At 48.2% G+C, this 12330-nt stretch overlaps 1 pseudogene; it reads left to right on the top strand.

The window, feature by feature from the left end:
* Positions 1-11356: 11356 nt before the first annotated feature.
* LOC115872354 lies at positions 11357-11737 on the top strand (annotated as a pseudogene).
* The last annotated feature ends 593 nt before the right edge of the window (positions 11738-12330 follow it).

The raw sequence follows: 12330 nt of genomic DNA, 5'->3' as shown, positions 1-12330 counted from the left end.
ATGTGTGTGTGTGTCTCCAGTAGTTTATTGTCACTGTCTTGTGTGTGTGTGTGTGTGTGTGTGTGTGTGTGTGTAAATGACTCCTTGAACTATCCCGGGTGTGTGTGTGTGTGTGTGTCTCCAGTAGTTTATTGTCACTGTCTTTTGAAAGCTGTGGGTTTCACCGCCAGGATCTGAATTGTAACCAACTTTCATGGAGCCAATTCTGACTCATATCGGCTCTGTCGTAAAGAGCTGCCTACAAAGGCGTTTGGTTATTTCATATAAGAATTTTGGCTTTTCATTCTGTCCAGCAAGGGCTCTATCCAAAAAGAATGAAGGAGTGAGGTCAATGCTGGACACCGACGGAGGTGAGCACAGTCCCGCTCGCATGGTTCCTTCCCTCCGTTCACCCTTCCCGCAGCTGCGGTGTGTTTAGTGCTTTTTTTTTTTTAATTTAAACATTTTATTAGGAGCTCATACAACTGTTATCGCAAGCTGCACAGGCCCAGGTGGCAATCTGGCTTCATAGCATCACTTTGGATTTCAGCTCATTTCCCACATGTCTAAAATATTCATTACACTGCCTCTGGCCTCACAGACATAGGGGCAGTGGCAATGTCCACGCCGACCTGAGCATACAACAGAATACCCTGGTAAGCCCAGACGGCTGCCTCCCTCCCCTTTCTGGTTCCGTAGGTCTAGCAAGGGTTCAAGTGTCTGTGTCTCTACTAAATCACCCACCGGGCGGTGATGGTGATGATGCTGGTCCAAAGACCACAGTTGGAATGCTCTAGAAAGATCGGTTGAATTGCAGACATTTTATAGGTTCAGGTAAATAGGTGGTAAGTCCATTGAATAGTTAAGGCATAACTAATTTGCTGATCTGTTAAGCAAAGATCTTAAACGTGTTGTTTTTTTTCAAAAATAGTTTGAAAATATTTCTGTGATTGATTACTGGCCCCTGTGAAGAATTGTAAGGTCTAATTTTGAGCCCGATTCCAGAAAGGGACATCTTGCTTTTTTGTTTCTTTTTCAAAGCAATGTGGCCCCTGGTTTCATTCCAGTAAGCTAGGTGAAACCAAATGGAATCATTGAGGTTCACCTGTCATAGAAAGACGATGCGGCTAGATACAGACACACAGAGTTCTCCAAGCCGAAGGAGGTGGTGATAAAAGAAATTCCCTTATTGATTGTAAAACCTTTTGAGGGTCAAACAGAAGCAGGGCTGGGATGTCTATCAGAAGCAAACGTGAACCCAAGAGAGGAGTGGGTCCCCCAAGACCAGGTGTATGTGTGAGTGGGGGAAGAGAAGATGGCAGGAGGCAGGAGAAAGAATTCTCGAGAGGAGGCGGCTATGAAGAATGGCTCCTGAGTTTCTGCCCATGGCGAGCCCTTGAAGAAAGGCTGACCTCTGAGGAGCCCTTATCTCTGCAAGTTTTCATGCTTTGATTTATCTTTGGGTTGCAAGACCCACATATTTTTGTTTTACTTGGCTTCCTCCCAGAAGCAGGCAAATACGCGAAGTTTCTATTTCTGTGTGTCTCTGAAGTGTTGCAGCACTAGCGAACTGAGGGAAGAACCTTTTCCCTCATTCTTGTAGAAAGCTCCCAACCTTCTGAGGGGACCACCAGGCTCACAGCGCAAGCCCCTGGGTGGAATCGCCTCTTTTCTGGAATGAAAACGCTCTTGTAAAGTCCTAGTGGCCTAATGACTGTGCATCATGGTCATTAATTCAAAACATGCCCCAACTTATTTAGGATGGAAATATATTTTAATGTATTTTATCGGAACGGAAATGCATGTTACCAAGCCTGCCTCTATGAAACACTATCTTCCCAAGGAAAAGCACCGCAGAGCGAGACACTGGGCCAAAGAAGGCCACAGCACACAGAAGTCAGGGTCACTTGGGAAAGAATGGCAGTCCGGGCAGTCCTTCTGGAGTTCAGAAGACCCCAGCCCTCCGCGGACAGATGCATATTCAGTCCGGTTGCGGGGGCGTGCAGGATGCAGAGCACTGCCGTCCCACTTCCGGCTGCTCCTCCAGCTGAGAGCGTTCGTAAGCCAGATCAGTTAGAAGGCACCCAGGGGAGACCCTTTTGTCCCTTCCTATCCCTTCAACCGGACCTTCCCACAGCCCTTGGGACGGGGGCTCAGGGGAAAATGGGATCAGGGAGCTGTGGGCCACCGGGCCACGCTACCTCACCAAAAGATGGGCAGTACACGTGTTGCTGGCAATTAGATGAAGTCAGTGCCGGGAACACAGAGAGGGACTCTCGGGCCTCCCTCCTGGTCATTGTGGTGGCTGCCTTTCATGCGCAGATGGCATTCGCCACGGATTCTGGGTTTCAGAACCTTCCCGTCACCGCCTTCCCACGGCTTCAGCCCGATGGTCCCTTGACCCACGTCCTGGGAAGTCTGCTGTGGCCCCCCTCCTTCCTCTCCTCCTCACTAAAGGCCCAAGGAGTTGAGGCATCAGTGCCCCCGCACCACACCAATGCTCCTTCCCCTTGAGGAGCTTGTGCTGTGTGCCAACCCCTGCCCTGGGTCTTATCTATCTGATCCTGGCACCCTGAGGGACCCTAATCGATGAAACAGAAGCAGGGAACAGTTTATTGATCAGTGGGATAAGCAAGAGATGTGCAATCATCTGTGATAACAGCTATTCTTCAAGCAGCATAAGAAGAATGGAATGTGCTATTGGGGACACATTTCTTGACAAGGTTTAAACACAAGCTAATCAAGCACCCTATTCCATCTCTGAATAGGGATCTCAAAGAACATCAAGTTATCTGACCGATGCACTCTCTTAGAGACAGAGTGGACAACAAGTTATCTGCATTCACGGCTGGGCTTCACAACAGGAAGTGCATGCTGAAGGGACCAGGGTTGCTTCTGGAAACACCCTTGGCAAGGAAGCCATCATCTGGGGGGTGTGGGGGCTTTCTCAGATGATGCTGATGCTCAAGGTAGGGTTGGTCGCTCCCAAAGAACAGTGTCTTATCTAATTTTCACAAAAATCCTTGACAAAAGGCCTGTCATCATGAGCATGCTCGATTCGCAGGCAAAGCTGCCCTTCAGAGTGCTTCTCCTGTCCATAAAGTAATTGCTGTGAACCCTGGTGCACATTTTAGAATCACTTGGAGAGGTCTGAAGCTCGACATGTCCAAACCTCAGGCCAGGCCAACTATTATTCCAGAATCTAGGAGGGGTGGATCCAGGGCATCAGGCCTACTCCCTGTGCAGCTGGTGGAGAGCCACTCCTGCAGGGTCTCCTGTGCTGTCCTGAGTGGGCAGGAGCCCTGTTCTCAGACCAACCTTTTCCTGCTGAGGGCAGATGCTTCTGCAGGTCCACCTTACACTGAAGGGTGCGCAGCCAAGCACTGCTGGCGAGTCATACCTTTAATCATTCACAGCGCGCATGGAAACAAAAATGCCAAGAACAGGTGGCCCCTGTCATGGGCGCTTTGTGCAAATTCACTATCACAGCAACCTGTCACTCTGCACCTAGGAGTTCTGGATGATAGAGAGGCCAGTGATCCAACCTGCCCTCCCTGGGGCCTTCTACAGGGTGGTTGTCTATACTCCGATTGGCATGATGGACGTGACGGATAAAGATGTGGAGTCCACAACTCCAGGCACGGGAACAGCAGGCCTGCCACATGTTTCCATAAGGTCCTCTCCCTGCATAGCTATTAGGCTCATTGTATTCCAGACCAATAGAACCTAAGTCATTGCTTAGAGAACACACACACACACAATTTCTGTTCAGTTGCTATTCTGTCCCCAAGTATGAAAAGGCTGACATTTTAGCACGTCTGTCATCTTTCTAAATCACTACATGGATTGTAGCAGTTTAATATTTAATTTCTGAGTTTTCCTTCTATTCTCATAGCATGTTTTTTTCCCTCCACTAATCCCAAAGTGGGAGGGGCAGCTTCTTTCTGATTACAATCTTTCTTTTGCTTTCTAAGTCCACCTGAGTCTCTGGTGCTAGACAAGGTCTCCAGATGGATGGAGAGCTCAGTGCACTTGCCCAGGAACGAGCAGCCCTGGGCCCTGTGCACTGCGCGTTGACATAAATGCCTTTGGAGGGCCTGGAAGCTTTGAGAAGTAGGTCAGGGCAGCCTAGAGCCTTTGACTCTTCGGCTATGCACCACATAATGATGAGAGCTGGTTTTGGTGGCAGGAGCAATCCACCGCCTTTCAGCAGAGCCCTGCCTTCCAAGCAAGTCCCTGGTTCCAGGAGGAAGGAATCAGACAGGCGGCACAACAGGGAGGCCTCTGTTCAGATGCGAATCTCAGATCATACTGACAGTCAGCCACCTCTGAGCTTTCAGTGGTAGAAGAGCAGGACCCAGGGAGAAATGAAACCCAGCAGACCACTCCCAACTCCCAGCTTCCTATTTTACATACCCTGGAGAACATACAAAGGGTAAAGAAAATTTCTCAGAGCGGGTCCGCACTACCCTCACCCGTACCTCTAAGCCCCCACCTGTGTTAGTCTGGGTAGGCTAGAGAAACACTCATAGACACTCATATGTGTATATGAAAGAACTTTATATACAAGAGCAATTGAATATTGAGAAAACATCCCAACCCAGGTCAGATCAAGTCCATAAGTCCGATATTAGCCCATATGTCCCATACCAATCTACAAAGTCCTCTTCAGACTCATGCAACATATGCAATGACACCGAATGCAGGAAGATCACAGGCCAGCGGGTAGAAAGTCTTGTGGATCCAGTAGCAGTGGAAGCATCTCAGCGCTGGGGGGATGGGGGATGGGGGGTGGTCTTCATGTGGCTCCTTCAGCTTCAGGACCCTAGCATAGCTCCATGTGTCCTCTCAACAGGAATGTCTCACAGGGAGTGAGTGTGCGTCCTGCCTCCAGTGAGCTATTTATCTCCTTAGCGCCTCCAAATGAGGTCATCAAGCTGCGACCTGATTGACAGGCTAAATTTCCACCCCTTCACCCTTAAGTCTCAAATTGAGAACGGATTCCGTGAGTACCACACCACCCGCGTCCTTTGCAGAACAGTCGGCCAGCTTCCTGGAGTGCAGTCAGAACCACTGAACACAGGTGTGTGGACTTCCATTTCCCAAAGTGAGCAAAAGAAGGCTCATCCTAAGCTGGCTGCTAATAGGAAGAGTAAAGGGGCTGCACCAGCAGTTAGCACCTGGCATGAGATAGGCGCTCAAGGCCCTGCTTCCACCCTCAGTCTTCTACAAACATGAAAGTAGGGGCTGGTAAAGCCGAAAGGGCCTAATGGTATGGCAGCCAGACCCTCTCGCTTTCTTTGTAAGCTAAGTCCCAAATTAGCCCCAAATAGTCAGGAGAAAGGCCATCATCATCAGTGTATGCACACAGGGTACCCGAGGCCCAGAAACGTCGAAATGTTATAAGCTTAGCACACAGTGGAACCGAACGGTTTTGGTTTCCTCGGTCCTCATGCCTTCTGCATGACCCGAGACAATTAATGAGTTCTCCAAACAGTGCCCTGGAAGTCAGATTTTGTGTCCTTAAATAGAATCTCTTTACAGTCAGAATATTAATGAACTCCAGCCCAACCAGTCTGTGAGTGATTGATTACCAAAGAAACCCAAACTCTGCCACGGAGTGGATGTCGACTCATAGCGACCCTATAGGACGGGGTAGAACTGCCTCTGTGAGTTTCTCAGACTACAACTCTTTAGGGGAGTAGAAAGCTCCGTCTTTTTCTTGCAGGGCAGCAGGTGGTTTTGAACTGGGGACACTGTGGATTACAGCCCCGAGCGCAACATTACGCTATCAGGGGGTCCTCATCGACTTTACAGGGACGCTAAAACATCACCGAAAGCATCGGGAGCCACATTTCCCAGAAGGGAATGGTGCTTTCTAAACACTGTACGGCAGGAAGAGCTGGCATGCAGTGTCAGTGCACCAGCTGCCTTTACTGAATGCGCTTTGAACCGTGCGGCGCATGCTCACATCCAGTCGCGGACTGTCTTTCAGGGGATCGGTTGTCGCTGTGGGTCCTGGAGTCATAGCAGCCTCGCATCACAGAATAAAATTGCCATAAGGTTTCCTAGGCTGTCATATTTTCAAGGGGCAAACTGGCACATTTTTCTCCCGAGTACCGCAATGACCACCCTTTTGAGGGGTAGCAACGCAGCGCTTAAACACTGCCATCGGCCTTTGAAGGAGAGGTTACGGAACCCATGTCGGGCTGGTCAACATCCCAGCTCACCCCTGTCGGATCCAGGAGCCCCCAACTCTCTCAATTGGAGGGGGGTGGGGGGAGCAGATGGAAAAGAGAAGATATGCGCCCAGCATCCCAGAGTGGCTGGTGCCATTCATCCCTCTGAGATTCATCCTACTCTGCACATGTGGGGTCCGGGCTATCCCAGCCCCACCTGCTGGCCCACTGGGCTTCAGCGTTGCCCAAGAGAATAGTGGGCTTTTCCCTCACCCCACATGGGCTGAGGAAGCCAAGCTGAGGCCCCCCACGTCCTCTCCCGCTCTGCAGTTAGGCACATACTTCAAGGAACAGGCCCCAAGCCAGACCTGGGGATCCATGGGCTCCACCAGCAAGGGGATGATGGCTGAGAAGGTTCTCTGAGGAAGCAGTTAAACAAGATCTCATCTTCTTTCTTTCTTTCTGATAATTAAATTTATTTTCAGTTTATTTAATTAACTTATTTTTTAATCATTTTATTAGGGGCTCATACAACTCTTATCACAATCCATACATACATCAATTGTGTAAATCACAATCCATACATACTTCAATTGTGTAAAGCATATTTGTACATTCATTGCCCTCATCATTCTCAAAACATTTGCTCTCCACTTAAGCCCCTGGCATCAGGTCCTCTTTTTTTTACCCCTCCCTCCCTGCTCCCCCTTCCCTCATGAGCCCTTGATAATTTATAAATTATTATTTTGTCATATCTTGCCCTGTCCCATGTCTCCCTTCACCCACTTTTCTGTTGTCATCTTTCAAAAGCCCATTTCCCTTTGAGGCTTTGAGGCTAGGTCTGCTGGAGAGAAAGCAAGCAGTCGCCCCCAGGCAGAGCCTTGACCCTATGTGGGACATCAGGGACAGGAGAAGGGAGGAGAGAGGAGAGGTCTCAGGTCTCCTTTCAGGGACACAGACTCCACCCCCAAGGGAGTGGAGCGCTGGCATCCTCCGGAGAGAATTCCGTGACTGCTCTTGCAGTACTCTTTGTTTCGCAGACCTCGGCGAAGGCTGAGTCACGGAGACTTTAATTTGGAAAACAAGATTGTGAAAGCAAAAGAAACCGCAATTCTATTAACAATTATATGCAGAACAAACTTTCAGCTTTCATTTTCTTCCCCAAATACGTGCACGAGGCTGACCTTAGGTGAGAGCTTCCGGTGTCCAAGCAGCCGGGACTAAGGGTGCAAACGTGGCCGGGTGGGGCGGTAGGAGCAGAAGGTAGAATCCCAGAGCTTTTATTTCCTTTACCCTCACTGCCTAGGTTAATATGCTGAATCTGATTAGATTATTGGGGGTGGAGGGAGCATGTGGAGGGTTTTTAGTATCAACTGGAGTACAAGGACGCTCTCTGAAAAGTGCCCATGAACATCGAACATCGTAAGAGTCAGGAATCCAGGTGAGCAATGGATAGGACTGTCTGCTTTCCCAAAGTCCCCGGAGGTGCTCTGGACCGGCGGAGGGTGGCCGTGGGCTTCACTGACACCATGTGCAACATGGTTTAAAAGGTTCTTGGATCTGCTGTCTGCTTTGTTTCAGAACAAAAGTGCCCGGTCAGGCATTGTGTGAGAAGTTCCACTCTTGCCTGGGGCAGAAGATGAGACCACAGGAGGAAACTCTTCCAGCGGCCTTGTTTGCTTTGGAAATGCTTACATGTCTGCCGCATTTCCTCTGAGGGGACAATCAGGGCCTGTGGGAGACCCTGCTCTCTGCCACAGCCCTGTCTGGGGCCAGGAAGCAGCTCTGCTGCTCTGTGGCCACTTGCAGCTCCCCCCCGCCCCACCCACACACACGCACCACACTCCAACCCCAGCAGGATGAGAAAGCAAGATGAAGCCAAATGCTGCCCACAAAGCGCTACAGTCAAGCGACTCAGACGACGCTTGTCATGCGTTTTAAGCCAATGTAGCAATTGTCGCTGATTATGAAGACCTTCTGACTCCTGGAAAACTCGCCAGCACGTTATTAACCTCAGTGGCTACACACATGTTTTCCATAGACGTGAATGTCCGTGGCCACCATAGCTGAACATAGGCTTTCAGGATTAAGAGCATGTAATGAAGCCATAATCTCTTTGTTTTGCAGCATATGAAGCAGTAAATGGCTACGAAGATTGATTAAATTCTTCAGCTTCCCTGGAGCATTTAATCACCTCCCAGAGCTGTGGAAAGGCCGCCCGCGGTGACCGTTAGCACCTCACCACTCGGGCAGCAGGAACTCCCAGCTCCTCCTGGCAGAGCCTCTTCTGGTGCTGCTAGAGCCTGAGGGGTTACTAACGCCCACCCTTGGATCCCAGTGGGGCTGCCAGGCTGTGGGAAACTGGGAAGAGCAGGATATGATGCTGATTAACTAATGTGGCGGGAGAAAGACGGGCTTTCTACCTGGGAAAGAGCTACAGTCTGGGCACCTTCCATGACAATAGTGACTGCAGTTGTCTTGATGTTAAAAGACCGTCATGGACAGTACTTGCCCACGCTCAAGAACAAGCCCCGTTTATTATGGTGTCAGTTTTTTGAGACATGTCCTTGCCTTGACAAATTAAAAACTAACAATGGTTACCTTTTTTCCCCTCCAGTCTCTGGATTAAGCACTGCGTGTTTTGGAGGTTTCAGTACAGGTAACGGTGCCTCGGAAGAAAGGTCTGGCGACCTGTTTCAACAATGCAGACATTGAAACTGCTGTGGCTTATGATTCTACGCTGGGACTCACAGGGACACAGTGAGTCAGGGTTTCTTCACATTTTACCTGTCTTTCAAAGCTGGAGCCATTAATTTTACATTTGTCAGACAGAAAACTGACATGGGATGTGACTGGTCATCAAACAGGATGTCTGTATGCTGGGACAATAGTCCAGAGAAAACGTATGACTTGGAACTCTGCTGTGTGAGTCTTACAAGAGCTAATTTTTAAGAAATAGCACTCATGAAAATTATCATGAGATACACAGCTCATTTGTTCTAAATACTCAGTTTAGCGCCTCAGGCTAAGTACTTGGGAAGGAAATCTGACCCCATGCAGGTGCCCTAGGAATTGTATTTGATCATTAGCACTGTCCCACCTTGATACGCATGACCTCAAATGACTGATGCTCACTCGTGTGTTTACTGGAGGAGGGCTGTGAAGGGCAGGCTCTGCTTCAGCCTCCCCAAAGCATCAGTCTGCTTCCAACCAGGGCTTGATTATGTCTCACTCTTAGTTCTGGCCACAGGAACACCTCTATCTACCTTCACTCCTACCCCCCCCCACCCCCACCTACTTCCACCCACCCCCATTGCCTAGAACTACACAGGTCTGTTTGACCTGCATCTCTTTAAGGAAGGGTCAAACTGTTTCCCACAGTGGCTGTACCATTTTACAATTCCAACAGCAATGGATAAGGGTTCCAATTTCTCCACATCCTTACAAGCACCACATATTTTCATTTTTCTTCTTCTGAAAAAAAATCATAGCATCATACTGGGTGTAAAATGCTATCTCCTTGTGGTTTTGATTTGGATTTCTCAAATGATATGGATACCCATGTCAGTTTATTGCACTGCCATTGCTTGTGTGTCACTATGATCCCAGAAACCTATGCACTGGCAGCTCAAATATTAACAGTGTTCAGTTATGACACTTCCACACAGAGACAGACTAGGAATAAGGCCTAGTGATCTACATTCCAAAAAGTAGCCAATGAAAATCCTAGGAATAATAAAAGAAGGTTGTCCAATATAATGCTAGAAGATGAACACACACCCCACCCCACCCCTAGATTGGAAAGCACTCAAAATATGCAGCGGTCCCCACTGGAGAAGAGCTGCCTTCTTAAATGTAGTTGACCTTAATGACATAGGTTGGGTAGAGCCTCTGGGAAACCTTCATTTGCTAGTGAGCAGTAATATAGCTGCAATCAGACTGTAGAATGTGCAAAGTAAGAATCAAGGAGAATTGAAAGTTGTCCAACAAGGAGACCATCCAGTAGTGACATCCAAGGCTCTGAAAGGGAATTCTGGGAAATCAGCGGTTAAACATTTGGCTGCTAACTGGAAAGCCGGCAGTCTGAACCTCACAGACATTCTGCAGGAGAAAGACATGAAAGTATAAAGATTATAGCCTTATAAACTCTCAGGGGTAGTCCTACTCTGTCCTATAATATCATCACAGATTGACATCAGTTCAACAACACACAACAATACCAACGCACTGTCAGCAAGTCAATTCTGATGCAGAGAAACCCTCTAGGACAGGGTTGGCCCTTGGGTTTCTGAGACTCTTCACAGAAGTGGAAAGCCCCATCTTTCTTCCATGGAGCACCTGATGGTTTCAAACTGCTGCCCTCCCAGTAACCAACACGTACCCAACACCCCACCACAGTCCCTAACAATAGCACAGTGAGTTCAAATGAGCTGATATTAACAGCTTTTATTCCTAAATTGTCAACTATGCTGGGAACAACAACTTCGAGAGGAATGATGTTGTATTCATTGCCAAAAAGAATATTTCAAGGTCTATCTGGAAGTACAGTTCTATCAGTGATATTTTATCTCTGTATGCCTACAAGAAAATCCATTAATATGGTTACTATTCACATTTACACATCAATAATGAATGTTAAAGGTGAAAAAATTGAAGAATTTTATGAATTTCTGAAGTTGAAAATGATGGAACATGCGATAAGATAGATTGGTAGTAACAGTGGTAACTTAGCCTGGGTTCTCGAGCGAAATAAAACTAACAAGGTTATATATAGGGAGATTTATCTCAAGGAAATGGCTCACGTGGTTGTAGAGGTTGGCAAATTCCAAGTCTGTGGAGCAGATGTTAGGCTGGAGGCTTCTGCTGATTCACATAGCTATCCAGGTGGACAAACCCAAAAGCAACATGTCAGATGATAAAATTGCTGGCCCATGGGCTTCACAGGCTGATGAATCAAGGCTCATTAGGTCAGGTTACAAACCAGTGGTTTTAGTCCCAAGAGCCAGAAGCCAGACGATGATGAGCTAACTGAATGTCAGATACAGAGTGTGATGATTAGATTTTTCATGCCAACATTGCGTCTGTAAGAAGATAGGGGTGAGTGTGAAGAAGAGACAAGAACGACCCCTGGATCGACCAGAGCCTCCACGCCACTGCATCCCCTCATCCAGTGCCTGCGTCCCGCTGCCTTTGCCACCATGCCCAAGAGAAAGGCTGACGGGGAAGCTCAGGGAGATAAAGCTAAGGTGAAGGATGAACCTCAGAGGAGATCAGCAAGGCTATATGCTAAACCCGCTCCTCCAAAACCAGAGCCTATGCCGAAAAAGGCCCTGCGAAGAAGGGAGAGAAGGGACCTAAAGGGACAAAGGGGAAAGCTGATGCTGGCGAGGATGGGAACAGCCCTGCAGAAAATGGAGACGCCAAAACAGACCAGGTACAGAGAGCTCAGGGTGCTGGAGATGCCAAGTGAAGTGTGTGCATTTTTGATAACTGTGTACTTCTGGTGACTGTACAGTTCGAAATATTATTTTTTATCAAGTTTTATAAAAATGCAGAATTTTGTTTGACTTTTTTTTTAAGCTATGTTGTTAGCACACAGAACACTGCCTGGTTGTCTTTTGGGGGGAGGGGCAAATGTCACTCATAGGCTGTCTCCAAAGCTGGATGGAGTGGAAGACAGCACCTTGCCCTGCTAGTTTTGAGAGTTTCCCTCTGGGTTCCCAGAAGATGAGATTCCCTGATATTGACACGCGTTAGCCACCTTGGCACAAACACCTGTGAGAGGGGGAAAGCACAGCTTTGTTTTTACATCCTTCATACCTTCTTCTCCCTCTCTGCCTTCAGCATAGACTTGACTCCCATGAACCCAGACACTGGTTGGAACCTGACCTCAAAACATTGGTTGTTAGTATGTTGGGCGATCTGACCTTTCCAGTGATGCCATCCTCGTGGCACCCCTCAAAAGAGCAGTGCCACCTTTGCTCAGATTGTGGATCTTCAGATTGGTAATTCTGCTGTGTTCATTTCATTTTCTGAAAGTCAGGGTTGGCTCATGAAAAGTTGTTAAAACAACCTGCTAAACAACAAAACCCACAAGGAGGAAGCACACCCGCCTACCCCAACACGAATGCTGATGACAAAGCGGGTACATAAGCAAATGCGGTGAAGAAAG

The sequence above is a fragment of the Echinops telfairi genome, unplaced genomic scaffold (assembly GCF_000313985.2).
Source record: "Echinops telfairi isolate 266 unplaced genomic scaffold, ASM31398v2 ScPeMD7_7424;HRSCAF=8462, whole genome shotgun sequence".
Lineage (NCBI taxonomy): Eukaryota > Metazoa > Chordata > Mammalia > Afrosoricida > Tenrecidae > Echinops > Echinops telfairi.
The sequence above is the reverse complement of the archived record's forward strand: the minus strand, read 5'-3'. Positions and strand labels throughout refer to the sequence as shown.